This window comes from Vidua macroura, chromosome 33 (assembly GCF_024509145.1).
Source record: "Vidua macroura isolate BioBank_ID:100142 chromosome 33, ASM2450914v1, whole genome shotgun sequence".
Classification (NCBI taxonomy): Eukaryota; Metazoa; Chordata; class Aves; order Passeriformes; family Viduidae; genus Vidua; species Vidua macroura.
The window spans coordinates 91444-119291 of record NC_071603.1 but is presented as its reverse complement, the minus strand read 5'-3'; positions in this window follow the sequence as shown (position 1 = coordinate 119291).

Sequence of the window (27848 nt, the reverse complement as noted above, 5' to 3'; positions counted from 1 at the left end):
GGGGCTTTTAGAACATTTTGAAGATGAGGGGTTTTTAGGGAACTTTTATGTTTTTTCATGGCACAGCACATAGAGGCTGAGGGGCACTGTGGGGGCTTGAGGGTGACAGAGGCTGGGAGCTGAGGGAGGCACGGGGAAAGGGGACAGTGGGTGACAGAGAGATGCTGAGGGGGGGCAGGGGCAGCTGGAGCATGACACAGAGAAGCTGGGGGCTGAGGGGCAAAGGAGAGGGATTAAGGGTGACGCACAGGAGCTGAGGGGCAGCTGAGAGGGGGCTTGAGGGGCAAAGGGGGGGCTCGAGGGTGACACACAGAGCCTGAGGGCTGGGGGGCAGAGGGAGAGGTTGAGGGGTAAAGGGCGAGGGCTTGAGGGCTGGACAGTGCAGTGGAGATCAGGGCTACAGGGTACAGCTTAGGAGGCAAGTTAGGGTACAGGAGCACCACCTCTCCCCCCAGCCCTAACCTCAGCCTAAGCAGCCCCCCTAACAGGAGCCTTTTCCCTTTTCAGCCCTGCCAGCAGCAGCACCACACAGCAACCCTAACAGCGAGAGCACACCGGAACGCTCCCGCTAGGACAAGGCAGTGACCGTCACACCAGGACAACGACAGAACCCTCAGAGGACAACAGGACCCCCTGGAGAAAAGTAGGGATGACATCTATGGGCTAGAGAGCACCAGGAAGGCTTTGGAGGCTGAGCAGGTTTCCTTGAGTGTTTTTGCAGGACTATTAGGAATATTTAGGGGCTTTTGGAAGGCTTCTTAGGACTCGTCTGGTGTCTTTGAGGGCATTGTTACACCTTCCTAAGGGCTGTTTTAGAATTCCTTAGTGCATTTTAAGGGTCAGGATGAGGGTCAGACAGGCTGAACCACTGGAAATGCAGAGTATTACTGGACTCTAGTGCAATGCTTTGGAAAGGTGCCAGTGGAGGGCACATCCTGAATTGTTGGGATTTTTTGGAGGTGTCCAGCCACTCAGGGCCACAGGCCCCTGGAGGCAAAGATCAGCCTTTTTCCTTGGGAAAGAAAAGTGGCCAGCCCAGGTTCCTGATGTCAGTTTGTAGGGTTCCCTTGGGACTGTCAGGGCAGCACAGGTTTGAGGTGGGGGCAGCTTGGGTCTGCGACACATCTTCGATCGTTTGGATTTTTGGAGGTGTCCGGCCACTCAGGGCCACAGGCCCCTGGAGGCAAAGATCAGCCTTTTTCCTTGGGAAAGAAAAGTGGCCAGCCCAGGTTCCTGATGTCAGTTTGTAGGGTTCCCTTGGGACTGTCAGGGCAGCACAGGTTTGAGCTGGGGGCAGCTTGGGTCTGCGACACATCTTCGATCGTTTGGATTTTTGGATGTGTCTGGCCACTTCAGGGCCACAGGCCCCTGGACACAAAGACTGGTGCTTTTCCCTGGGAAAGAAAAGTGGCCAGCCCAGGTTCCTGATGTCAGTTTGTAGGGTTCCCTTAGGACTGTCAGGGCAGCTCAGGTTTGAGCTGGGGGCAGCTTAGGTCTGCGACACATCTTCGATCGTTTGGATTTTTGGAGGTGTCTGGCCGCTCCAGGGCCACAGGCCTCTGGAGACAAAGACCAGTTCTTTTCCCTGGGAAAGAAAAGTGGCCAGCCCAGGTTCCTGATGTCAGTTTGTAGGGTTCCCTTAGGACTGTCAGGGCAGCTCAGGTTTGAGCTGGGGGCAGCTTGGGTCTGCGACACATCTTCGATCGTTTGGATTTTTGGAGGTGTCCGGCCACTTCAGGGCCACAGGCCCCTGGAGACAAAGACCAGTTCTTTTACCTGGGAAAGAAAAGTGGCCAGCCCAGGTTCCTGATGTCAGTTTGTAGGGTTCCCTTGGGACTGTCAGGGCAGCACAGGTTTGAGCTGGGGGCAGCTTGGGTCTGCGACACATCTTCGATCGTTTGGATTTTTGGAGGTGTCCGGCCACTCAGGGCCACAGGCCCCTGGAAACAAAGACCAGTCCTTTTCCCTGGGAAAGAAAAGTGGCCAGCCCAGGTTCCTGATGTCAGTTTGTAGGGTTCCCTTGGGACTGTCAGGGCAGCACAGGTTTGAGCAGGGGGCAGCTTGGGTCTGCGACACATCTTCGATCGTTTGGATTTTTGGATGTGTCCGGCCACTTCAGGGCCACAGGCCCCTGGAGGCAAAGATCAGCCTTTTTCCTTGGGAAAGAAAAGTGGCCAGCCCAGGTTCCTGATGTCAGTTTGTAGGGTTCCTTTGGGACTGTCAGGGCAGCACAGGTTTGAGGTGGGGGCAGCTTGGGTCTGCGACACATCCTCGATCGTTTGGATTTTTGGAGGAGTCCGGCCACTCAGGGCCACAGGCCCCTGGAGGCAAAGATCAGCCTTTTTCCTTGGGAGAGAAAAGTGGCCAGCCCAGGTTCCTGATGTCAGTTTGTAGGGTTCCCTTGGGACTGTCAGGGCAGCACAGGTTTGAGGTGGGGGCAGCTTGGGTCTGCGACACATCTTCGATCGTTTGGATTTTTGGAGGTGTCCGGCCACTCAGGGCCACAGGCCCCTGGAGGCAAAGATCAGCCTTTTTCCTTGGGAAAGAAAAGTGGCCAGCCCAGGTTCCTGATGTCAGTTTGTAGGGTTCCCTTGGGACTGTCAGGGCAGCACAGGTTTGAGCTGGGGGCAGCTTGGGTCTGCGACACATCTTCGATCGTTTGGATTTTTGGAGGTGTCCGGCCACTCAGGGCCACAGGCCCCTGGAAACAAAGACTGGTCCTTTTCCCTGGGAAAGAAAAGTGGCCAGCCCAGGTTCCTGATGTCAGTTTGTAGGGTTCCCTTGGGACTGTCAGGGCAGCACAGGTTTGAGCTGGGGGCAGCTTGGGTCTGCAACACATCTTCGATCGTTTGGATTTTTGGAGGTGTCCGGCCACTCAGGGCCACAGGCCCCTGGACGCAAAGATCAGCCTTTTTCCCTGGGAAAGAAAAGTGGCCAGCCCAGGTTCCTGATGTCAGTTTGTAGGGTTCCCTTGGGACTGTCAGGGCAGCACAGGTTTGAGGTGGGGGCAGCTTGGGTCTGCGACACATCTTCGATCGTTTGGATTTTTGGAGGTGTCCGGCCACTTCAGGGCCACAGGCCCCTGGAGGCAAAGATCAGCCTTTTTCCTTGGGAAAGAAAAGTGGCCAGCCCAGGTTCCTGATGTCAGTTTGTAGGGTTCCTTTGGGACTGTCAGGGCAGCACAGGTTTGAGGTGGGGGCAGCTTGGGTCTGCGACACATCTTCGATCGTTTGGATTTTTGGAGGTGTCCGGCCACTCAGGGCCACAGGCCCCTGGAGGCAAAGATCAGCCTTTTTCCTTGGGAGAGAAAAGTGGCCAGCCCAGGTTCCTGATGTCAGTTTGTAGGGTTCCCTTGGGACTGTCAGGGCAGCACAGGTTTGAGCTGGGGGCAGCTTGGGTCTGCGACACATCTTCGATCGTTTGGATTTTTGGAGGTGTCCGGCCACTTCAGGGCCACAGGCCCCTGGAGGCAAAGATCAGCCTTTTTCCTTGGGAAAGAAAAGTGGCCAGCCCAGGTTCCTGATGTCAGTTTGTAGGGTTCCCTTGGGACTGTCAGGGCAGCACAGGTTTGAGGTGGGGGCAGCTTGGGTCTGCGACACATCTTCGATCGTTTGGATTTTTGGAGGTGTCGGGCCACTCAATGTCACAGGCCCCTGGAGACAAAGACCGGTCCTTTTTCCTTGGGAAAGAAAAGTGGCCAGCCCAGGTTCCTGATGTCAGTTTGTAGGGTTCCCTTGGGACTGTCAGGGCAGCACAGGTTTGAGGTGGGGGCAGCTTGGGTCTGCGACACATCTTCGATCGTTTGGATTTTTGGAGGTGTCCGGCCACTCAGGGCCGCAGGCCCCTGGAGGCAAAGATCATCCTTTTTCCTTGGGAAAGAAAAGTGGCCAGCCCAGGTTCCTGATGTCAGTTTGTAGGGTTCCCTTGGGACTGTCAGGGCAGCACAGGTTTGAGCTGGGCCAGCGTGGGTCTGTGACACATCCTCGATCGTTTGGATTTTTGGAGGTGTCCGGCCACTTCAGGGCCACAGGCCCCTGGAGGTAAGGATCAGCCTTTTTCCCTGGGAAAGAAAAGTGGCCAGCCCAGGTTCCTGATGTCAGTTTGTAGGGTTCCCTTGGGACTGTCAGGGCAGCACAGGTTTGAGGTGGGGGCAGCTTGGGTCTGCGACACATCTTCGATCGTTTGGATTTTTGGAGGTGTCCGGCCACTCAGGGCCACAGGCCCCTGGAGGCAAAGATCAGCCTTTTTCCTTGGGAAAGAAAAGTGGCCAGCCCAGGTTCCTGATGTCAGTTTGTAGGGTTCCCTTGGGACTGTCAGGGCAGCACAGGTTTGAGGTGGGGGCAGCTTGGGTCTGTGACACATCCTTGATCGTTTGGATTTTTGGAGGTGTCCGGCCACTTCAGGGCCACAGGCCCCGGGAGGTAAGGATCAGCCTTTTTCCCTGGGAAAGAAAAGTGGCCAGCCCAGGTTCCTGATGTCAGTTTGTAGGGTTCCTTTGGGACTGTCAGGGCAGCACAGGTTTGAGCTGGGGGCAGCTTGGGTCTGCGACACATCTTCGATCGTTTGGATTTTTGGAGGTGTCCGGCCAGTCAGGGCCAAAGGCCCCTGGAAACAAACACTGGTCCTTTTCCCTGGGAAAGAAAAGTGGCCAGCCCAGGTTCCTGATGTCAGTTTGTAGGGTTCCCTTGGGACTGTCAGGGCAGCACAGGTTTGAGCTGGGGGCAGCTTGGGTCTGCGACACATCTTCGATCGTTTGGATTTTTGGAGGTGTCCGGCCACTTCAGGGCCACAGGCCCCTGGAGACAAAGACCAGTTCTTTTACCTGGGAAAGAAAAGTGGCCAGCCCAGGTTCCTGATGTCAGTTTGTAGGGTTCCCTTGGGACTGTCAGGGCAGCACAGGTTTGAGGTGGGGGCAGCTTGGGTCTGCGACACATCTTCGATCGTTTGGATTTTTGGAGGTGTCCGGCCACTTCAGGGCCACAGGCCCCTGGAGGCAAAGATTAGCCTTTTTCCCTGGGAAAGAAAAGTGGCCAGCCCAGGTTCCTGATGTCAGTTTGTAGGGTTCCCTTGGGACTGTCAGGGCAGCACAGGTTTGAGGTGGGGGCAGCTTGGGTCTGCGACACATCTTCGATCGTTTGGATTTTTGGAGGTGTCCGGCCACTCAGGGCCACAGGCCCCTGGAGGCAAAGATCAGATTTTTCCTTTGGAAAGAAAAGACGTCAGCCCAGGTTCCTGATGTCAGTTTGTAGGGTTCCCTTGGGACTGTCAGGGCAGCACAGGTTTGAGCTGGGGGCAGCTTGGGTCTGCGACACATCTTCGATCGTTTGGATTTTTGGAGGTGTCCGGCCACTTCAGGGCCACAGGCCCCTGGAGACAAAGACTGGTCCTTTTCCCTGGGAAAGAAAAGTGGCCAGCCCAGGTTCCTGATGTCAGTTTGTAGGGTTCCCTTGGGACTGTCAGGGCAGCACAGGTTTGAGGTGGGGGCAGCTTGGGTCTGCGACACATCTTCGATCGTTTGGATTTTTGGAGGTGTCCGGCCACTTCAGGGCCACAGGCCCCTGGAGACAAAGACCGGTCCTTTTCCCTGGGAAAGAAAAGTGGCCAGCCCAGGTTCCTGATGTCAGTTTGTAGGGTTTCCTTGGGACTGTCAGGGCAGCACAGGTTTGAGGTGGGGGCAGCTTGGGTCTGCGACACATCTTCGATCGTTTGGATTTTTGGAGGTGTCCGGCCAGTCAGGGCCACAGGCCCCTGGAGGCAAAGATCAGCCTTTTTCCTTGGGAAAGAAAAGTGGCCAGCCCAGGTTCCTGATGTCAGTTTGTAGGGTTCCCTTGGGACTGTCAGGGCAGCACAGGTTTGAGCTGGGGGCAGCTTGGGTCTGCGACACATCTTCGATCATTTGGATTTTTGGAGGTGTCCGGCCACTTCAGGGCCACAGGCCCCTGGAGACAAAGACCAGTCCTTTTCCCTGGGAAAGAAAAGTGGCCAGCCCAGGTTCCTGATGTCAGTTTGTAGGGTTCCCTTGGGACTGTCAGGGCAGCACAGGTTTGAGCAGGGGGCAGCTTGGGTCTGCGACACATCTTCGATCGTTTGGATTTTTGGATGTGTCCGGCCACTTCAGGGCCACAGGCCCCTGGAGGCAAAGATCAGCCTTTTTCCTTGGGAAAGAAAAGTGGCCAGCCCAGGTTCCTGATGTCAGTTTGTAGGGTTCCTTTGGGACTGTCAGGGCAGCACAGGTTTGAGGTGGGGGCAGCTTGGGTCTGCGACACATCCTCGATCGTTTGGATTTTTGGAGGTGTCCGGCCAGTCAGGGCCACAGGCCCCTGGAGGCAAAGATCAGCCTTTTTCCTTGGGAGAGAAAAGTGGCCAGCCCAGGTTCCTGATGTCAGTTTGTAGGGTTCCCTTGGGACTGTCAGGGCAGCACAGGTTTGAGGTGGGGGCAGCTTGGGTCTGCGACACATCTTCGATCGTTTGGATTTTTGGAGGTGTCCGGCCACTTCAGGGCCACAGGCCCCTGGAGGCAAAGATCAGCCTTTTTCCTTGGGAAAGAAAAGTGGCCAGCCCAGGTTCCTGATGTCAGTTTGTAGGGTTCCCTTGGGACTGTCAGGGCAGCACAGGTTTGAGGTGGGGGCAGCTTGGGTCTGCGACACATCTTCGATCGTTTGGATTTTTGGAGGTGTCCGGCCACTCAGGGCCACAGGCCCCTGGAGGCAAAGATCAGCCTTTTTCCTTGGGAAAGAAAAGTGGCCAGCCCAGGTTCCTGATGTCAGTTTGTAGGGTTCCCTTGGGACTGTCAGGGCAGCACAGGTTTGAGGTGGGGGCAGCTTGGGTCTGCGACACATCCTCGATCGTTTGGATTTTTGGAGGTGTCTGGCCACTTCAGGGCCACAGGCCCCTGGAGACAAAGACTGGTCCTTTTCCCTGGGAAAGAAAAGTGGCCAGCCCAGGTTCCTGATGTCAGTTTGTAGGGTTCCCTTGGGACTGTCAGGGCAGCACAGGTTTGAGGTGGGGGCAGCTTGGGTCTGCGACACATCTTCGATCGTTTGGATTTTTGGAGGTGTCCGGCCACTCAGGGCCACAGGCCCCTGGAGGCAAAGATCAGCCTTTTTCCTTGGGAAAGAAAAGTGGCCAGCCCAGGTTCCTGATGTCAGTTTGTAGGGTTCCCTTGGGACTGTCAGGGCAGCACAGGTTTGAGCTGGGGACAGCTTGGGTCTGCGACACATCTTCGATCGTTTGGATTTTTGGAGGTGTCCGGCCACTCAGGGCCACAGGCCCCTGGAGGCAAAGATCAGATTTTTCCTTTGGAAAGAAAAGACGTCAGCCCAGGTTCCTGATGTCAGTTTGTAGGGTTCCCTTGGGACTGTCAGGGCAGCACAGGTTTGAGCTGGGGGCAGCTTGGGTCTGCGACACATCTTCGATCGTTTGGATTTTTGGAGGTGTCCGGCCACTTCAGGGCCACAGGCCCCTGGAGACAAAGACTGGTCCTTTTCCCTGGGAAAGAAAAGTGGCCAGCCCAGGTTCCTGATGTCAGTTTGTAGGGTTCCCTTGGGACTGTCAGGGCAGCACAGGTTTGAGGTGGGGGCAGCTTGGGTCTGCGACACATCTTCGATCGTTTGGATTTTTGGAGGTGTCCGGCCACTTCAGGGCCACAGGCCCCTGGAGACAAAGACCGGTCCTTTTCCCTGGGAAAGAAAAGTGGCCAGCCCAGGTTCCTGATGTCAGTTTGTAGGGTTTCCTTGGGACTGTCAGGGCAGCACAGGTTTGAGGTGGGGGCAGCTTGGGTCTGCGACACATCTTCGATCGTTTGGATTTTTGGAGGTGTCCGGCCAGTCAGGGCCACAGGCCCCTGGAGGCAAAGATCAGCCTTTTTCCCTGGGAAAGAAAAGTGGCCAGCCCAGGTTCCTGATGTCAGTTTGTAGGGTTCCCTTGGGACTGTCAGGGCAGCACAGGTTTGAGCTGGGGGCAGCTTGGGTCTGCGACACATCTTCGATCATTTGGATTTTTGGAGGTGTCCGGCCACTTCAGGGCCACAGGCCCCTGGAGACAAAGACCAGTCCTTTTCCCTGGGAAAGAAAAGTGGCCAGCCCAGGTTCCTGATGTCAGTTTGTAGGGTTCCCTTGGGACTGTCAGGGCAGCACAGGTTTGAGCAGGGGGCAGCTTGGGTCTGCGACACATCTTCGATCGTTTGGATTTTTGGATGTGTCCGGCCACTTCAGGGCCACAGGCCCCTGGAGGCAAAGATCAGCCTTTTTCCTTGGGAAAGAAAAGTGGCCAGCCCAGGTTCCTGATGTCAGTTTGTAGGGTTCCTTTGGGACTGTCAGGGCAGCACAGGTTTGAGGTGGGGGCAGCTTGGGTCTGCGACACATCCTCGATCGTTTGGATTTTTGGAGGTGTCCGGCCAGTCAGGGCCACAGGCCCCTGGAGGCAAAGATCAGCCTTTTTCCTTGGGAGAGAAAAGTGGCCAGCCCAGGTTCCTGATGTCAGTTTGTAGGGTTCCCTTGGGACTGTCAGGGCAGCACAGGTTTGAGGTGGGGGCAGCTTGGGTCTGCGACACATCTTCGATCGTTTGGATTTTTGGAGGTGTCCGGCCACTTCAGGGCCACAGGCCCCTGGAGGCAAAGATCAGCCTTTTTCCTTGGGAAAGAAAAGTGGCCAGCCCAGGTTCCTGATGTCAGTTTGTAGGGTTCCCTTGGGACTGTCAGGGCAGCACAGGTTTGAGGTGGGGGCAGCTTGGGTCTGCGACACATCTTCGATCGTTTGGATTTTTGGAGGTGTCCGGAAACTCAGGGCCACAGGCCCCTGGAGGCAAAGATCAGCCTTTTTCCTTGGGAAAGAAAAGTGGCCAGCCCAGGTTCCTGATGTCAGTTTGTAGGGTTCCCTTGGGACTGTCAGGGCAGCACAGGTTTGAGGTGGGGGCAGCTTGGGTCTGCGACACATCCTCGATCGTTTGGATTTTTGGAGGTGTCTGGCCACTTCAGGGCCACAGGCCCCTGGAGACAAAGACTGGTCCTTTTCCCTGGGAAAGAAAAGTGGCCAGCCCAGGTTCCTGATGTCAGTTTGTAGGGTTCCCTTGGGACTGTCAGGGCAGCACAGGTTTGAGGTGGGGGCAGCTTGGGTCTGCGACACATCTTCGATCGTTTGGATTTTTGGAGGTGTCCGGCCACTCAGGGCCACAGGCCCCTGGAGGCAAAGATCAGCCTTTTTCCTTGGGAAAGAAAAGTGGCCAGCCCAGGTTCCTGATGTCAGTTTGTAGGGTTCCCTTGGGACTGTCAGGGCAGCACAGGTTTGAGCAGGGGGCAGCTTGGGTCTGCGACACATCTTCGATCGTTTGGATTTTTGGATGTGTCCGGCCACTTCAGGGCCACAGGCCCCTGGAGGCAAAGATCAGCCTTTTTCCTTGGGAAAGAAAAGTGGCCAGCCCAGGTTCCTGATGTCAGTTTGTAGGGTTCCTTTGGGACTGTCAGGGCAGCACAGGTTTGAGGTGGGGGCAGCTTGGGTCTGCGACACATCCTCGATCGTTTGGATTTTTGGAGGTGTCCGGCCAGTCAGGGCCACAGGCCCCTGGAGGCAAAGATCAGCCTTTTTCCTTGGGAGAGAAAAGTGGCCAGCCCAGGTTCCTGATGTCAGTTTGTAGGGTTCCCTTGGGACTGTCAGGGCAGCACAGGTTTGAGGTGGGGGCAGCTTGGGTCTGCGACACATCTTCGATCGTTTGGATTTTTGGAGGTGTCCGGCCACTTCAGGGCCACAGGCCCCTGGAGGCAAAGATCAGCCTTTTTCCTTGGGAAAGAAAAGTGGCCAGCCCAGGTTCCTGATGTCAGTTTGTAGGGTTCCCTTGGGACTGTCAGGGCAGCACAGGTTTGAGGTGGGGGCAGCTTGGGTCTGCGACACATCTTCGATCGTTTGGATTTTTGGAGGTGTCCGGAAACTCAGGGCCACAGGCCCCTGGAGGCAAAGATCAGCCTTTTTCCTTGGGAAAGAAAAGTGGCCAGCCCAGGTTCCTGATGTCAGTTTGTAGGGTTCCCTTGGGACTGTCAGGGCAGCACAGGTTTGAGGTGGGGGCAGCTTGGGTCTGCGACACATCCTCGATCGTTTGGATTTTTGGAGGTGTCTGGCCACTTCAGGGCCACAGGCCCCTGGAGACAAAGACTGGTCCTTTTCCCTGGGAAAGAAAAGTGGCCAGCCCAGGTTCCTGATGTCAGTTTGTAGGGTTCCTTTGGGACTGTCAGGGCAGCACAGGTTTGAGGTGGGGGCAGCTTGGGTCTGCGACACATCTTCGATAGTTTGGATTTTTGGAGGTGTCCGGCCAGTCAGGGCCAAAGGCCCCTGGAAACAAACACTGGTCCTTTTCCCTGGGAAAGAAAAGTGGCCAGCCCAGGTTCCTGATGTCAGTTTGTAGGGTTCCCTTGGGACTGTCAGGGCAGCACAGGTTTGAGCTGGGGGCAGCTTGGGTCTGCGACACATCTTCGATCGTTTGGATTTTTGGAGGTGTCCGGCCACTTCAGGGCCACAGGCCCCTGGAGACAAAGACCAGTTCTTTTCCCTGGGAAAGAAAAGTGGCCAGCCCAGGTTCCTGATGTCAGTTTGTAGGGTTCCCTTGGGACTGTCAGGGCAGCACAGGTTTGAGGTGGGGGCAGCTTGGGTCTGCGACACATCTTCGATCGTTTGGATTTTTGGAGGTGTCCGGCCAGTCAGGGCCACAGGCCCCTGGAGGCAAAGATCAGATTTTTCCTTTGGAAAGAAAAGACGTCTGCCCAGGTTCCTGATGTCAGTTTGTAGGGTTCCCTTGGGACTGTCAGGGCAGCACAGGTTTGAGCTGGGGGCAGCTTGGGTCTGCGACACATCTTCGATCGTTTGGATTTTTGGAGGTGTCCGGCCACTTCAGGGCCACAGGCCCCTGGAGACAAAGACTGGTCCTTTTCCCTGGGAAAGAAAAGTGGCCAGCCCAGGTTCCTGATGTCAGTTTGTAGGGTTCCCTTGGGACTGTCAGGGCAGCACAGGTTTGAGGTGGGGGCAGCTTGGGTCTGCGACACATCCTCGATCGTTTGGATTTTTGGAGGTGTCCGGCCACTTCAGGGCCACAGGCCCCTGGAGACAAAGACCGGTCCTTTTCCCTGGGAAAGAAAAGTGGCCAGCCCAGGTTCCTGATGTCAGTTTGTAGGGTTCCCTTGGGACTGTCAGGGCAGCACAGGTTTGAGGTGGGGGCAGCTTGGGTCTGCGACACATCTTCGATCGTTTGGATTTTTGGAGGTGTCCGGCCAGTCAGGGCCACAGGCCCCTGGAGGCAAAGATCAGCCTTTTTCCTTGGGAAAGAAAAGTGGCCAGCCCAGGTTCCTGATGTCAGTTTGTAGGGTTCCCTTGGGACTGTCAGGGCAGCACAGGTTTGAGCTGGGGGCAGCTTGGGTCTGCGACACATCTTCGATCATTTGGATTTTTGGAGGTGTCCGGCCACTTCAGGGCCACAGGCCCCTGGAGACAAAGACCAGTCCTTTTCCCTGGGAAAGAAAAGTGGCCAGCCCAGGTTCCTGATGTCAGTTTGTAGGGTTCCCTTGGGACTGTCAGGGCAGCACAGGTTTGAGGTGGGGGCAGCTTGGGTCTGCGACACATCTTCGATCGTTTGGATTTTTGGAGGTGTCTGGCCACTTCAGGGCCACAGGCCCCTGGAGACAAAGACTGGTCCTTTTCCCTGGGAAAGAAAAGTGGCCAGCCCAGGTTCCTGATGTCAGTTTGTAGGGTTCCCTTAGGACTGTCATGGCAGCTCAGGTTTGAGGTGGGGGCAGCTTGGGTCTGCGACACATCTTCGATCGTTTGGATTTTTGGAGGTGTCCGGCCACTTCAGGGCCACAGGCCCCTGGAGACAAAGACCAGTTCTTTTACCTGGGAAAGAAAAGTGGCCAGCCCAGGTTCCTGATGTCAGTTTGTAGGGTTCCCTTGGGACTGTCAGGGCAGCACAGGTTTGAGGTGGGGGCAGCTTGGGTCTGCGACACATCTTCGATCGTTTGGATTTTTGGAGGTGTCCGGCCACTTCAGGGCCACAGGCCCCTGGAGGCAAAGATTAGCCTTTTTCCCTGGGAAAGAAAAGTGGCCAGCCCAGGTTCCTGATGTCAGTTTGTAGGGTTCCCTTGGGACTGTCAGGGCAGCACAGGTTTGAGGTGGGGGCAGCTTGGGTCTGCGACACATCTTCGATCGTTTGGATTTTTGGAGGTGTCCGGCCACTCAGGGCCACAGGCCCCTGGAGGCAAAGATCAGATTTTTCCTTTGGAAAGAAAAGACGTCAGCCCAGGTTCCTGATGTCAGTTTGTAGGGTTCCCTTGGGACTGTCAGGGCAGCACAGGTTTGAGCTGGGGGCAGCTTGGGTCTGCGACACATCTTCGATCGTTTGGATTTTTGGAGGTGTCCGGCCACTTCAGGGCCACAGGCCCCTGGAGACAAAGACTGGTCCTTTTCCCTGGGAAAGAAAAGTGGCCAGCCCAGGTTCCTGATGTCAGTTTGTAGGGTTCCCTTGGGACTGTCAGGGCAGCACAGGTTTGAGGTGGGGGCAGCTTGGGTCTGCGACACATCTTCGATCGTTTGGATTTTTGGAGGTGTCCGGCCACTTCAGGGCCACAGGCCCCTGGAGACAAAGACCGGTCCTTTTCCCTGGGAAAGAAAAGTGGCCAGCCCAGGTTCCTGATGTCAGTTTGTAGGGTTTCCTTGGGACTGTCAGGGCAGCACAGGTTTGAGGTGGGGGCAGCTTGGGTCTGCGACACATCTTCGATCGTTTGGATTTTTGGAGGTGTCCGGCCAGTCAGGGCCACAGGCCCCTGGAGGCAAAGATCAGCCTTTTTCCTTGGGAAAGAAAAGTGGCCAGCCCAGGTTCCTGATGTCAGTTTGTAGGGTTCCCTTGGGACTGTCAGGGCAGCACAGGTTTGAGCTGGGGGCAGCTTGGGTCTGCGACACATCTTCGATCATTTGGATTTTTGGAGGTGTCCGGCCACTTCAGGGCCACAGGCCCCTGGAGACAAAGACCAGTCCTTTTCCCTGGGAAAGAAAAGTGGCCAGCCCAGGTTCCTGATGTCAGTTTGTAGGGTTCCCTTGGGACTGTCAGGGCAGCACAGGTTTGAGCAGGGGGCAGCTTGGGTCTGCGACACATCTTCGATCGTTTGGATTTTTGGATGTGTCCGGCCACTTCAGGGCCACAGGCCCCTGGAGGCAAAGATCAGCCTTTTTCCTTGGGAAAGAAAAGTGGCCAGCCCAGGTTCCTGATGTCAGTTTGTAGGGTTCCTTTGGGACTGTCAGGGCAGCACAGGTTTGAGGTGGGGGCAGCTTGGGTCTGCGACACATCCTCGATCGTTTGGATTTTTGGAGGTGTCCGGCCAGTCAGGGCCACAGGCCCCTGGAGGCAAAGATCAGCCTTTTTCCTTGGGAGAGAAAAGTGGCCAGCCCAGGTTCCTGATGTCAGTTTGTAGGGTTCCCTTGGGACTGTCAGGGCAGCACAGGTTTGAGGTGGGGGCAGCTTGGGTCTGCGACACATCTTCGATCGTTTGGATTTTTGGAGGTGTCCGGCCACTTCAGGGCCACAGGCCCCTGGAGGCAAAGATCAGCCTTTTTCCTTGGGAAAGAAAAGTGGCCAGCCCAGGTTCCTGATGTCAGTTTGTAGGGTTCCCTTGGGACTGTCAGGGCAGCACAGGTTTGAGGTGGGGGCAGCTTGGGTCTGCGACACATCTTCGATCGTTTGGATTTTTGGAGGTGTCCGGCCACTCAGGGCCACAGGCCCCTGGAGGCAAAGATCAGCCTTTTTGCTTGGGAAAGAAAAGTGGCCAGCCCAGGTTCCTGATGTCAGTTTGTAGGGTTCCCTTGGGACTGTCAGGGCAGCACAGGTTTGAGGTGGGGGCAGCTTGGGTCTGCGACACATCCTCGATCGTTTGGATTTTTGGAGGTGTCTGGCCACTTCAGGGCCACAGGCCCCTGGAGACAAAGACTGGTCCTTTTCCCTGGGAAAGAAAAGTGGCCAGCCCAGGTTCCTGATGTCAGTTTGTAGGGTTCCCTTGGGACTGTCAGGGCAGCACAGGTTTGAGGTGGGGGCAGCTTGGGTCTGCGACACATCTTCGATCGTTTGGATTTTTGGAGGTGTCCGGCCACTCAGGGCCACAGGCCCCTGGAGGCAAAGATCAGCCTTTTTCCTTGGGAAAGAAAAGTGGCCAGCCCAGGTTCCTGATGTCAGTTTGTAGGGTTCCCTTGGGACTGTCAGGGCAGCACAGGTTTGAGCTGGGGGCAGCTTGGGTCTGTGACACATCCTCGATCGTTTGGATTTTTGGAGGTGTCCGGCCACTTCAGGGCCACCGGCCCCTGGAGGTAAGGATCAGCCTTTTTCCCTGGGAAAGAAAAGTGGCCAGCCCAGGTTCCTGATGTCAGTTTGTAGGGTTCCTTTGGGACTGTCAGGGCAGCACAGGTTTGAGGTGGGGGCAGCTTGGGTCTGCGACACATCTTCGATAGTTTGGATTTTTGGAGGTGTCCGGCCAGTCAGGGCCAAAGGCCCCTGGAAACAAACACTGGTCCTTTTCCCTGGGAAAGAAAAGTGGCCAGCCCAGGTTCCTGATGTCAGTTTGTAGGGTTCCCTTGGGACTGTCAGGGCAGCACAGGTTTGAGCTGGGGGCAGCTTGGGTCTGCGACACATCTTCGATCGTTTGGATTTTTGGAGGTGTCCGGCCACTTCAGGGCCACAGGCCCCTGGAGACAAAGACCAGTTCTTTTCCCTGGGAAAGAAAAGTGGCCAGCCCAGGTTCCTGATGTCAGTTTGTAGGGTTCCCTTGGGACTGTCAGGGCAGCACAGGTTTGAGGTGGGGGCAGCTTGGGTCTGCGACACATCTTCGATCGTTTGGATTTTTGGAGGTGTCCGGCCACTTCAGGGCCACAGGCCCCTGGAGGCAAAGATTAGCCTTTATCCCTGGGAAAGAAAAGTGGCCAGCCCAGGTTCCTGATGTCAGTTTGTAGGGTTCCCTTGGGACTGTCAGGGCAGCACAGGTTTGAGCTGGGGGCAGCTTGGGTCTGCGACACATCTTCGATCGTTTGGATTTTTGGAGGTGTCCGGCCACTCCGGGCCACAGGCCCCTGGAGGCAAAGATCAGATTTTTCCTTTGGAAAGAAAAGACGTCAGCCCAGGTTCCTGATGTCAGTTTGTAGGGTTCCCTTGGGACTGTCAGGGCAGCACAGGTTTGAGGTGGGGGCAGCTTGGGTCTGCGACACATCTTCGATCGTTTGGATTTTTGGAGGTGTCCGGCCACTTCAGGGCCACAGGCCCCTGGAGACAAAGACTGGTCCTTTTCCCTGGGAAAGAAAAGTGGCCAGCCCAGGTTCCTGATGTCAGTTTGTAGGGTTCCCTTGGGACTGTCAGGGCAGCACAGGTTTGAGGTGGGGGCAGCTTGGGTCTGCGACACATCTTCGATCGTTTGGATTTTTGGAGGTTTCCGGCCAGTCAGGGCCACAGGCCCCTGGAGACAAAGACCGGTCCTTTTCCCTGGGAAAGAAAAGTGGCCAGCCCAGGTTCCTGATGTCAGTTTGTAGGGTTCCTTTGGGACTGTCAGGGCAGCACAGGTTTGAGGTGGGGGCAGCTTGGGTCTGCGACACATCTTCGATCGTTTGGATTTTTGGAGGTGTCCGGCCACTCAGGGCCACAGGCCCCTGGAGGCAAAGATCAGCCTTTTTCCTTGGGAAAGAAAAGTGGCCAGCCCAGGTTCCTGATGTCAGTTTGTAGGGTTCCCTTGGGACTCTCAGGGCAGCACAGGTTTGAGGTGGGGGCAGCTTGGGTCTGCGACACATCTTCGATCATTTGGATTTTTGGAGGTGTCCAGCCACTCAGGGCCACAGGCCCCTGGAGGCAAAGATCAGCCTTTTTACTTGGGAAAGAAAAGTGGCCAGCCCAGGTTCCTGATGTCAGTTTGTAGGGTTCCCTTGGGACTGTCAGGGCAGCACAGGTTTGAGCTGGGGGCAGCTTGGGTCTGCGACACATCTTCGATCGTTTGGATTTTTGGAGGTGTCCGGCCACTCAGGGCCACAGGCCCCTGGAGGCAAAGATCAGCCTTTTTACTTGGGAAAGAAAAGTGGCCAGCCCAGGTTCCTGATGTCAGTTTGTAGGGTTCCCTTGGGACTGTCAGGGCAGCACAGGTTTGAGGTGGGGGCAGCTTGGGTCTGCGACACATCTTCGATCGTTTGGATTTTTGGAGGTGTCTGGCCACTTCAGGGCCACAGGCCCCTGGAGACAAAGACTGGTCCTTTTCCCTGGGAAAGAAAAGTGGCCAGCCCAGGTTCCTGATGTCAGTTTGTAGGGTTCCCTTAGGACTGTCATGGCAGCACAGGTTTGAGGTGGGGGCAGCTTGGGTCTGCGACACATCTTCGATCGTTTGGATTTTTGGAGGTGTCCGGCCACTTCAGGGCCACAGGCCCCTGGAGACAAAGACCAGTTCTTTTACCTGGGAAAGAAAAGTGGCCAGCCCAGGTTCCTGATGTCAGTTTGTAGGGTTCCCTTGGGACTGTCAGGGCAGCACAGGTTTGAGCAGGGGGCAGCTTGGGTCTGCGACACATCTTCGATCGTTTGGATTTTTGGAGGTGTCCGGCCACTTCAGGGCCACAGGCCCCTGGAGGCAAAGATTAGCCTTTTTCCCTGGGAAAGAAAAGTGGCCAGCCCAGGTTCCTGATGTCAGTTTGTAGGGTTCCCTTGGGACTGTCAGGGCAGCACAGGTTTGAGGTGGGGGCAGCTTGGGTCTGCGACACATCTTCGATCATTTGGATTTTTGGAGGTGTCCGGCCACTCAGGGCCACAGGCCCCTGGAGGCAAAGATCAGATTTTTCCTTTGGAAAGAAAAGACTTCAGCCCAGGTTCCTGATGTCAGTTTGTAGGGTTCCCTTGGGACTGTCAGGGCAGCACAGGTTTGAGGTGGGGGCAGCTTGGGTCTGCGACACATCTTCGATCGTTTGGATTTTTGGAGGTGTCCGGCCACTTCAGGGCCACAGGCCCCTGGAGACAAAGACTGGTCCTTTTCCCTGGGAAAGAAAAGTGGCCAGCCCAGGTTCCTGATGTCAGTTTGTAGGGTTCCCTTGGGACTGTCAGGGCAGCACAGGTTTGAGGTGGGGGCAGCTTGGGTCTGCGACACATCCTCGATCGTTTGGATTTTTGGAGGTGTCCGGCCACTTCAGGGCCACAGGCCCCTGGAGACAAAGACCGGTCCTTTTCCCTGGGAAAGAAAAGTGGCCAGCCCAGGTTCCTGATGTCAGTTTGTAGGGTTCCCTTGGGACTGTCAGGGCAGCACAGGTTTGAGGTGGGGGCAGCTTGGGTCTGCGACACATCTTCGATCGTTTGGATTTTTGGAGGTGTCCGGCCACTCAGGGCCACAGGCCCCTGGAGGCAAAGATCAGCCTTTTTCCTTGGGAAAGAAAAGTGGCCAGCCCAGGTTCCTGATGTCAGTTTGTAGGGTTCCCTTGGGACTGTCAGGGCAGCACAGGTTTGAGCTGGGGGCAGCTTGGGTCTGCGACACATCTTCGATCATTTGGATTTTTGGAGGTGTCCGGCCACTTCAGGGCCACAGGCCCCTGGAGACAAAGACCAGTCCTTTTCCCTGGGAAAGAAAAGTGGCCAGCCCAGGTTCCTGATGTCAGTTTGTAGGGTTCCCTTGGGACTGTCAGGGCAGCACAGGTTTGAGGTGGGGGCAGCTTGGGTCTGCGACACATCTTCGATCGTTTGGATTTTTGGATGTGTCCGGCCACTTCAGGGCCACAGGCCCCTGGAGGCAAAGATCAGCCTTTTTCCTTGGGAAAGAAAAGTGGCCAGCCCAGGTTCCTGATGTCAGTTTGTAGGGTTCCTTTGGGACTGTCAGGGCAGCACAGGTTTGAGGTGGGGGCAGCTTGGGTCTGCGACACATCCTCGATCGTTTGGATTTTTGGAGGTGTCCGGCCACTCAGGGCCACAGGCCCCTGGAGGCAAAGATCAGCCTTTTTCCTTGGGAGAGAAAAGTGGCCAGCCCAGGTTCCTGATGTCAGTTTGTAGGGTTCCCTTGGGACTGTCAGGGCAGCACAGGTTTGAGGTGGGGGCAGCTTGGGTCTGCGACACATCTTCGATCGTTTGGATTTTTGGAGTTGTCCGGCCACTTCAGGGCCACAGGCCCCTGGAGGCAAAGATCAGCCTTTTTCCTTGGGAAAGAAAAGTGGCAAGCCCAGGTTCCTGATGTCAGTTTGTAGGGTTCCCTTGGGACTGTCAGGGCAGCACAGGTTTGAGCTGGGGGCAGCTTGGGTCTGCGACACATCTTCGATCGTTTGGATTTTTGGAGGTGTCCGGCCACTCAGGGCCACAGGCCCCTGGAGGCAAAGATCAGCCTTTTTCCTTGGGAAAGAAAAGTGGCCAGCCCAGGTTCCTGATGTCAGTTTGTAGGGTTCCCTTGGGACTGTCAGGGCAGCACAGGTTTGAGCTGGGGGCAGCTTGGGTCTGCGACACATCCTCGATAGTTTGGATTTTTGGAGGTGTCTGGCCACTTCAGGGCCACAGGCCCCTGGAGACAAAGACTGGTCCTTTTCCCTGGGAAAGAAAAGTGGCCAGCCCAGGTTCCTGATGTCAGTTTGTAGGGTTCCCTTGGGACTGTCAGGGCAGCACAGGTTTGAGGTGGGGGCAGCTTGGGTCTGCGACACATCTTCGATCGTTTGGATTTTTGGAGGTGTCCGGCCACTCAGGGCCACAGGCCCCTGGAGGCAAAGATCAGCCTTTTTCCTTGGGAAAGAAAAGTGGCCAGCCCAGGTTCCTGATGTCAGTTTGTAGGGTTCCCTTGGGACTGTCAGGGCAGCACAGGTTTGAGGTGGGGGCAGCTTGGGTCTGTGACACATCCTCGATCGTTTGGATTTTTGGAGGTGTCCAGCCACTTCAGGGCCACAGGCCCCTGGAGGTAAGGATCAGCCTTTTTCCTTGGGAAAGAAAAGTGGCCAGCCCAGGTTCCTGATGTCAGTTTGTAGGGTTCCTTTGGGACTGTCAGGGCAGCACAGGTTTGAGGTGGGGGCAGCTTGGGTCTGCGACACATCTTCGATCGTTTGGATTTTTGGAGGTGTCCGGCCAGTCAGGGCCAAAGGCCCCTGGAAACAAACACTGGTCCTTTTCCCTGGGAAAGAAAAGTGGCCAGCCCAGGTTCCTGATGTCAGTTTGTAGGGTTCCCTTGGGACTGTCAGGGCAGCACAGGTTTGAGCTGGGGGCAGCTTGGGTCTGCGACACATCTTCGATCGTTTGGATTTTTGGAGGTGTCCGGCCACTTCAGGGCCACAGGCCCCTGGAGACAAAGACCAGTTCTTTTCCCTGGGAAAGAAAAGTGGCCAGCCCAGGTTCCTGATGTCAGTTTGTAGGGTTCCCTTGGGACTGTCAGGGCAGCACAGGTTTGAGGTGGGGGCAGCTTGGGTCTGCGACACATCTTCGATCGTTTGGATTTTTGGAGGTGTCCGGCCACTTCAGGGCCACAGGCCCCTGGAGGCAAAGATTAGCCTTTATCCCTGGGAAAGAAAAGTGGCCAGCCCAGGTTCCTGATGTCAGTTTGTAGGGTTCCCTTGGGACTGTCAGGGCAGCACAGGTTTGAGCTGGGGGCAGCTTGGGTCTGCGACACATCTTCGATCGTTTGGATTTTTGGAGGTGTCCGGCCACTCAGGGCCACAGGCCCCTGGAGGCAAAGATCAGATTTTTCCTTTGGAAAGAAAAGACGTCAGCCCAGGTTCCTGATGTCAGTTTGTAGGGTTCCCTTGGGACTGTCAGGGCAGCACAGGTTTGAGCTGGGGGCAGCTTGGGTCTGCGACACATCTTCGATCGTTTGGATTTTTGGAGGTGTCCGGCCACTTCAGGCCCACAGGCCCCTGGAGACAAAGACTGGTCCTTTTCCCTGGGAAAGAAAAGTGGCCAGCCCAGGTTCCTGATGTCAGTTTGTAGGGTTCCCTTGGGACTGTCAGGGCAGCACAGGTTTGAGCTGGGGGCAGCTTGGGTCTGCGACACATCCTCGATCGTTTGGATTTTTGGAGGTTTCCGGCCAGTCAGGGCCACAGGCCCCTGGAGACAAAGACCGGTCCTTTTCCCTGGGAAAGAAAAGTGGCCAGCCCAGGTTCCTGATGTCAGTTTGTAGGGTTCCTTTGGGACTGTCAGGGCAGCACAGGTTTGAGGTGGGGGCAGCTTGGGTCTGCGACACATCTTCGATCGTTTGGATTTTTGGAGGTGTCCGGCCAGTCAGGGCCACAGGCCCCTGGAGGCAAAGATCAGCCTTTTTCCTTGGGAAAGAAAAGTGGCCAGCCCAGGTTCCTGATGTCAGTTTGTAGGGTTCCCTTGGGACTGTCAGGGCAGCACAGGTTTGAGGTGGGGGCAGCTTGGGTCTGCGACACATCTTCGATCATTTGGATTTTTGGAGGTGTCCGGCCACTTCAGGGCCACAGGCCCCTGGAGACAAAGACTGGTCCTTTTCCCTGGGAAAGAAAAGTGGCCAGCCCAGGTTCCTGATGTCAGTTTGTAGGGTTCCCTTGGGACTGTCAGGGCAGCACAGGTTTGAGGTGGGGGCAGCTTGGGTCTGCGACACATCTTCGATCGTTTGGATTTTTGGAGGTGTCCAGCCACTCAGGGCCACAGGCCCCTGGAGGCAAAGATCAGCCTTTTTCCCTGGGAAAGAAAAGTGGCCAGCCCAGGTTCCTGATGTCAGTTTGTAGGGTTCCCTTGGGACTGTCAGGGCAGCACAGGTTTGAGGTGGGGGCAGCTTGGGTCTGCGACACATCTTCGATCGTTTGGATTTTTGGAGGTGTCCGGCCACTTCAGGCCCACAGGCCCCTGGAGACAAAGACTGGTCCTTTTCCCTGGGAAAGAAAAGTGGCCAGCCCAGGTTCCTGATGTCAGTTTGTAGGGTTCCCTTGGGACTGTCAGGGCAGCACAGGTTTGAGCTGGGGGCAGCTTGGGTCTGCGACACATCCTCGATCGTTTGGATTTTTGGAGGTTTCCGGCCAGTCAGGGCCACAGGCCCCTGGAGACAAAGACCGGTCCTTTTCCCTGGGAAAGAAAAGTGGCCAGCCCAGGTTCCTGATGTCAGTTTGTAGGGTTCCTTTGGGACTGTCAGGGCAGCACAGGTTTGAGGTGGGGGCAGCTTGGGTCTGCGACACATCTTCGATCGTTTGGATTTTTGGAGGTGTCCGGCCAGTCAGGGCCACAGGCCCCTGGAGGCAAAGATCAGCCTTTTTCCTTGGGAAAGAAAAGTGGCCAGCCCAGGTTCCTGATGTCAGTTTGTAGGGTTCCCTTGGGACTGTCAGGGCAGCACAGGTTTGAGGTGGGGGCAGCTTGGGTCTGCGACACATCTTCGATCATTTGGATTTTTGGAGGTGTCCGGCCACTTCAGGGCCACAGGCCCCTGGAGACAAAGACTGGTCCTTTTCCCTGGGAAAGAAAAGTGGCCAGCCCAGGTTCCTGATGTCAGTTTGTAGGGTTCCCTTGGGACTGTCAGGGCAGCACAGGTTTGAGGTGGGGGCAGCTTGGGTCTGCGACACATCTTCGATCGTTTGGATTTTTGGAGGTGTCCAGCCACTCAGGGCCACAGGCCCCTGGAGGCAAAGATCAGCCTTTTTCCCTGGGAAAGAAAAGTGGCCAGCCCAGGTTCCTGATGTCAGTTTGTAGGGTTCCCTTGGGACTGTCAGGGCAGCACAGGTTTGAGCTGGGGGCAGCTTGGGTCTGCGACACATCTTCGATCATTTGGATTTTTGGAGGTGTCCGGCCACTTCAGGGCCACAGGCCCCTGGAGACAAAGACCAGTCCTTTTCCCTGGGAAAGAAAAGTGGCCAGCCCAGGTTCCTGATGTCAGTTTGTAGGGTTCCCTTGGGACTGTCAGGGCAGCACAGGTTTGAGGTGGGGGCAGCTTGGGTCTGCGACACATCTTCGATCGTTTGGATTTTTGGATGTGTCCGGCCACTTCAGGGCCACAGGCCCCTGGAGGCAAAGATCAGCCTTTTTCCTTGGGAAAGAAAAGTGGCCAGCCCAGGTTCCTGATGTCAGTTTGTAGGGTTCCTTTGGGACTGTCAGGGCAGCACAGGTTTGAGGTGGGGGCAGCTTGGGTCTGCGACACATCCTCGATCGTTTGGATTTTTGGAGGTGTCCGGCCACTCAGGGCCACAGGCCCCTGGAGGCAAAGATCAGCCTTTTTCCTTGGGAGAGAAAAGTGGCCAGCCCAGGTTCCTGATGTCAGTTTGTAGGGTTCCCTTGGGACTGTCAGGGCAGCACAGGTTTGAGGTGGGGGCAGCTTGGGTCTGCGACACATCTTCGATCGTTTGGATTTTTGGAGTTGTCCGGCCACTTCAGGGCCACAGGCCCCTGGAGGCAAAGATCAGCCTTTTTCCTTGGGAAAGAAAAGTGGCAAGCCCAGGTTCCTGATGTCAGTTTGTAGGGTTCCCTTGGGACTGTCAGGGCAGCACAGGTTTGAGCTGGGGGCAGCTTGGGTCTGCGACACATCTTCGATCGTTTGGATTTTTGGAGGTGTCCGGCCACTCAGGGCCACAGGCCCCTGGAGGCAAAGATCAGCCTTTTTCCTTGGGAAAGAAAAGTGGCCAGCCCAGGTTCCTGATGTCAGTTTGTAGGGTTCCCTTGGGACTGTCAGGGCAGCACAGGTTTGAGCTGGGGGCAGCTTGGGTCTGCGACACATCCTCGATAGTTTGGATTTTTGGAGGTGTCTGGCCACTTCAGGGCCACAGGCCCCTGGAGACAAAGACTGGTCCTTTTCCCTGGGAAAGAAAAGTGGCCAGCCCAGGTTCCTGATGTCAGTTTGTAGGGTTCCCTTGGGACTGTCAGGGCAGCACAGGTTTGAGGTGGGGGCAGCTTGGGTCTGCGACACATCTTCGATCGTTTGGATTTTTGGAGGTGTCCGGCCACTCAGGGCCACAGGCCCCTGGAGGCAAAGATCAGCCTTTTTCCTTGGGAAAGAAAAGTGGCCAGCCCAGGTTCCTGATGTCAGTTTGTAGGGTTCCCTTGGGACTGTCAGGGCAGCACAGGTTTGAGGTGGGGGCAGCTTGGGTCTGTGACACATCCTCGATCGTTTGGATTTTTGGAGGTGTCCAGCCACTTCAGGGCCACAGGCCCCTGGAGGTAAGGATCAGCCTTTTTCCTTGGGAAAGAAAAGTGGCCAGCCCAGGTTCCTGATGTCAGTTTGTAGGGTTCCTTTGGGACTGTCAGGGCAGCACAGGTTTGAGGTGGGGGCAGCTTGGGTCTGCGACACATCTTCGATCGTTTGGATTTTTGGAGGTGTCCGGCCAGTCAGGGCCAAAGGCCCCTGGAAACAAACACTGGTCCTTTTCCCTGGGAAAGAAAAGTGGCCAGCCCAGGTTCCTGATGTCAGTTTGTAGGGTTCCCTTGGGACTGTCAGGGCAGCACAGGTTTGAGCTGGGGGCAGCTTGGGTCTGCGACACATCTTCGATCGTTTGGATTTTTGGAGGTGTCCGGCCACTTCAGGGCCACAGGCCCCTGGAGACAAAGACCAGTTCTTTTCCCTGGGAAAGAAAAGTGGCCAGCCCAGGTTCCTGATGTCAGTTTGTAGGGTTCCCTTGGGACTGTCAGGGCAGCACAGGTTTGAGGTGGGGGCAGCTTGGGTCTGCGACACATCTTCGATCGTTTGGATTTTTGGAGGTGTCCGGCCACTTCAGGGCCACAGGCCCCTGGAGGCAAAGATTAGCCTTTATCCCTGGGAAAGAAAAGTGGCCAGCCCAGGTTCCTGATGTCAGTTTGTAGGGTTCCCTTGGGACTGTCAGGGCAGCACAGGTTTGAGCTGGGGGCAGCTTGGGTCTGCGACACATCTTCGATCGTTTGGATTTTTGGAGGTGTCCGGCCACTCAGGGCCACAGGCCCCTGGAGGCAAAGATCAGATTTTTCCTTTGGAAAGAAAAGACGTCAGCCCAGGTTCCTGATGTCAGTTTGTAGGGTTCCCTTGGGACTGTCAGGGCAGCACAGGTTTGAGCTGGGGGCAGCTTGGGTCTGCGACACATCTTCGATCGTTTGGATTTTTGGAGGTGTCCGGCCACTTCAGGCCCACAGGCCCCTGGAGACAAAGACTGGTCCTTTTCCCTGGGAAAGAAAAGTGGCCAGCCCAGGTTCCTGATGTCAGTTTGTAGGGTTCCCTTGGGACTGTCAGGGCAGCACAGGTTTGAGCTGGGGGCAGCTTGGGTCTGCGACACATCCTCGATCGTTTGGATTTTTGGAGGTTTCCGGCCAGTCAGGGCCACAGGCCCCTGGAGACAAAGACCGGTCCTTTTCCCTGGGAAAGAAAAGTGGCCAGCCCAGGTTCCTGATGTCAGTTTGTAGGGTTCCTTTGGGACTGTCAGGGCAGCACAGGTTTGAGGTGGGGGCAGCTTGGGTCTGCGACACATCTTCGATCGTTTGGATTTTTGGAGGTGTCCGGCCAGTCAGGGCCACAGGCCCCTGGAGGCAAAGATCAGCCTTTTTCCTTGGGAAAGAAAAGTGGCCAGCCCAGGTTCCTGATGTCAGTTTGTAGGGTTCCCTTGGGACTGTCAGGGCAGCACAGGTTTGAGGTGGGGGCAGCTTGGGTCTGCGACACATCTTCGATCATTTGGATTTTTGGAGGTGTCCGGCCACTTCAGGGCCACAGGCCCCTGGAGACAAAGACTGGTCCTTTTCCCTGGGAAAGAAAAGTGGCCAGCCCAGGTTCCTGATGTCAGTTTGTAGGGTTCCCTTGGGACTGTCAGGGCAGCACAGGTTTGAGGTGGGGGCAGCTTGGGTCTGCGACACATCTTCGATCGTTTGGATTTTTGGAGGTGTCCAGCCACTCAGGGCCACAGGCCCCTGGAGGCAAAGATCAGCCTTTTTCCCTGGGAAAGAAAAGTGGCCAGCCCAGGTTCCTGATGTCAGTTTGTAGGGTTCCCTTGGGACTGTCAGGGCAGCACAGGTTTGAGGTGGGGGCAGCTTGGGTCTGCGACACATCTTCGATCGTTTGGATTTTTGGAGGTGTCCGGCCACTCAGGGCCACAGGCCCCTGGAAACAAAGACTGGTCCTTTTCCCTGGGAAAGAAAAGTGGCCAGCCCAGGTTCCTGATGTCAGTTTGTAGGGTTCCCTTGGGACTGTCAGGGCAGCACAGGTTTGAGCTGGGGGCAGCTTGGGTCTGCGACACATCCTCGATCGTTTGGATTTTTGGAGGTGTCCGGCCACTTCAGGGCCACAGGCCCCTGGAGGCAAAGATCAGCCTTTTTTCCTTGGGAAAGAAAAGTGGCCAGCCCAGGTTCCTGATGTCAGTTTGTAGGGTTCCTTTGGGACTGTCAGGGCAGCACAGGTTTGAGGTGGGGGCAGCTTGGGTCTGCGACACATCCTCGATCGTTTGGATTTTTGGAGGTGTCCGGCCACTCAGGGCCACAGGCCCCTGGAGGCAAAGATCAGCCTTTTTCCTTGGGAGAGAAAAGTGGCCAGCCCAGGTTCCTGATGTCAGTTTGTAGGGTTCCCTTGGGACTGTCAGGGCAGCACAGGTTTGAGCTGGGGGCAGCTTGGGTCTGCGACACATCTTCGATCGTTTGGATTTTTGGAGGTGTCCGGCCACTTCAGGGCCACAGGCCCCTGGAGGCAAAGATCAGCCTTTTTCCTTGGGAAAGAAAAGTGGCCAGCCCAGGTTCCTGATGTCAGTTTGTAGGGTTCCCTTGGGACTGTCAGGGCAGCACAGGTTTGAGGTGGGGGCAGCTTGGGTCTGCAACACATCTTCGATCGTTTGGATTTTTGGAGGTGTCCGGCCACTTCAGGGCCACAGGCCCCTGGAGGCAAAGATCAGCCTTTTTCCTTGGGAAAGAAAAGTGGCCAGCCCAGGTTCCTGATGTCAGTTTGTAGGGTTCCCTTGGGACTGTCAGGGCAGCACAGGTTTGAGGTGGGGGCAGCTTGGGTCTGCGACACATCTTCGATCGTTTGGATTTTTGGAGGTGTCCAGCCACTTCAGGGCCGCAGGCCCCTGGAGGCAAAGATCAGCCTTTTTCCTTGGGAAAGAAAAGTGGCCAGCCCAGGTTCCTGATGTCAGTTTGTAGGGTTCCCTTGGGACTGTCAGGGCAGCACAGGTTTGAGCTGGGGGCAGCTTGGGTCTGCGACACATCCTCGATCGTTTGGATTTTTGGAGGTGTCTGGCCACTTCAGGGCCACAGGCCCCTGGAGACAAAGACTGGTCCTTTTCCCTGGGAAAGAAAAGTGGCCAGCCCAGGTTCCTGATGTCAGTTTGTAGGGTTCCCTTGGGACTGTCAGGGCAGCACAGGTTTGAGGTGGGGGCAGCTTGGGTCTGCGACACATCTTCGATCGTTTGGATTTTTGGAGGTGTCCGGCCACTCAGGGCCACAGGCCCCTGGAGGCAAAGATCAGCCTTTTTCCTTGGGAAAGAAAAGTGGCCAGCCCAGGTTCCTGATGTCAGTTTGTAGGGTTCCTTTGGGACTGTCAGGGCAGCACAGGTTTGAGCTGGGGGCAGCTTGGGTCTGCGACACATCTTCGATCGTTTGGATTTTTGGAGGTGTCCGGCCACTCAGGGCCACAGGCCCCTGGAGGCAAAGATCAGCCTTTTTCCTTGGGAAAGAAAAGTGGCCAGCCCAGGTTCCTGATGTCAGTTTCTAGGGTTCCCTTGGGACTGTCAGGGCAGCACAGGTTTGAGGTGGGGGCAGCTTGGGTCTGCGACACATCTTCGATCGTTTGGATTTTTGGAGGTGTCCGGCCACTTCAGGGCCACAGGCCCCTGGAGGCAAAGATCAGCCTTTTTCCTTGGGAAAGAAAAGTGGCCAGCCCAGGTTCTTGATGTCAGTTTGTAGGGTTCCCTTGGGACTGTCAGGGCAGCACAGGTTTGAGGTGGGGGCAGCTTGGGTCTGCGACACATCTTCGATCGTTTGGATTTTTGGAGGTGTCGGGCCACTCAATGTCACAGACCCCTGGAGACAAAGACCGGTCCTTTTTCCTTGGGAAAGAAAAGTGGCCAGCCCAGGTTCCTGATGTCAGTTTGTAGGGTTCCCTTGGGACTGTCAGGGCAGCACAGGTTTGAGCTGGGGGCAGCTTGGGTCTGCGACACATCTTCGATCGTTTGGATTTTTGGAGGTGTCCGGCCACTCAGGGCCGCAGGCCCCTGGAGGCAAAGATCATCCTTTTTCCTTGGGAAAGAAAAGTGGCCAGCCCAGGTTCCTGATGTCAGTTTGTAGGGTTCCCTTGGGACTGTCAGGGCAGCACAGGTTTGAGCTGGGCCAGCGTGGGTCTGTGACACATCCTCGATCGTTTGGATTTTTGGAGGTGTCCGGCCACTTCGGGGCCACAGGCCCCTGGAGGTAAGGATCAGCCTTTTTCCCTGGGAAAGAAAAGTGGCCAGCCCAGGTTCCTGATGTCAGTTTGTAGGGTTCCCTTGGGACTGTCAGGGCAGCACAGGTTTGAGGTGGGGGCAGCTTGGGTCTGCGACACATCTTCGATCGTTTGGATTTTTGGAGGTGTCCGGCCACTCAGGGCCACAGGCCCCTGGAGGCAAAGATCAGCCTTTTTCCCTGGGAAAGAAAAGTGGCCAGCCCAGGTTCCTGATGTCAGTTTGTAGGGTTCCCTTGGGACTGTCAGGGCAGCACAGGTTTGAGGTGGGGGCAGCTTGGGTCTGTGACACATCCTCGATCGTTTGGATTTTTGGAGGTGTCCGGCCACTTCAGGGCCACAGGCCCCTGGAGGTAAGGATCAGCCTTTTTCCCTGGGAAAGAAAAGTGGCCAGCCCAGGTTCCTGATGTCAGTTTGTAGGGTTCCCTTGGGACTGTCAGGGCAGCACAGGTTTGAGGTGGGGGCAGCTTGGGTCTGCGACACATCTTCGATCGTTTGGATTTTTGGAGGTGTCCGGCCAGTCAGGGCCAAAGGCCCCTG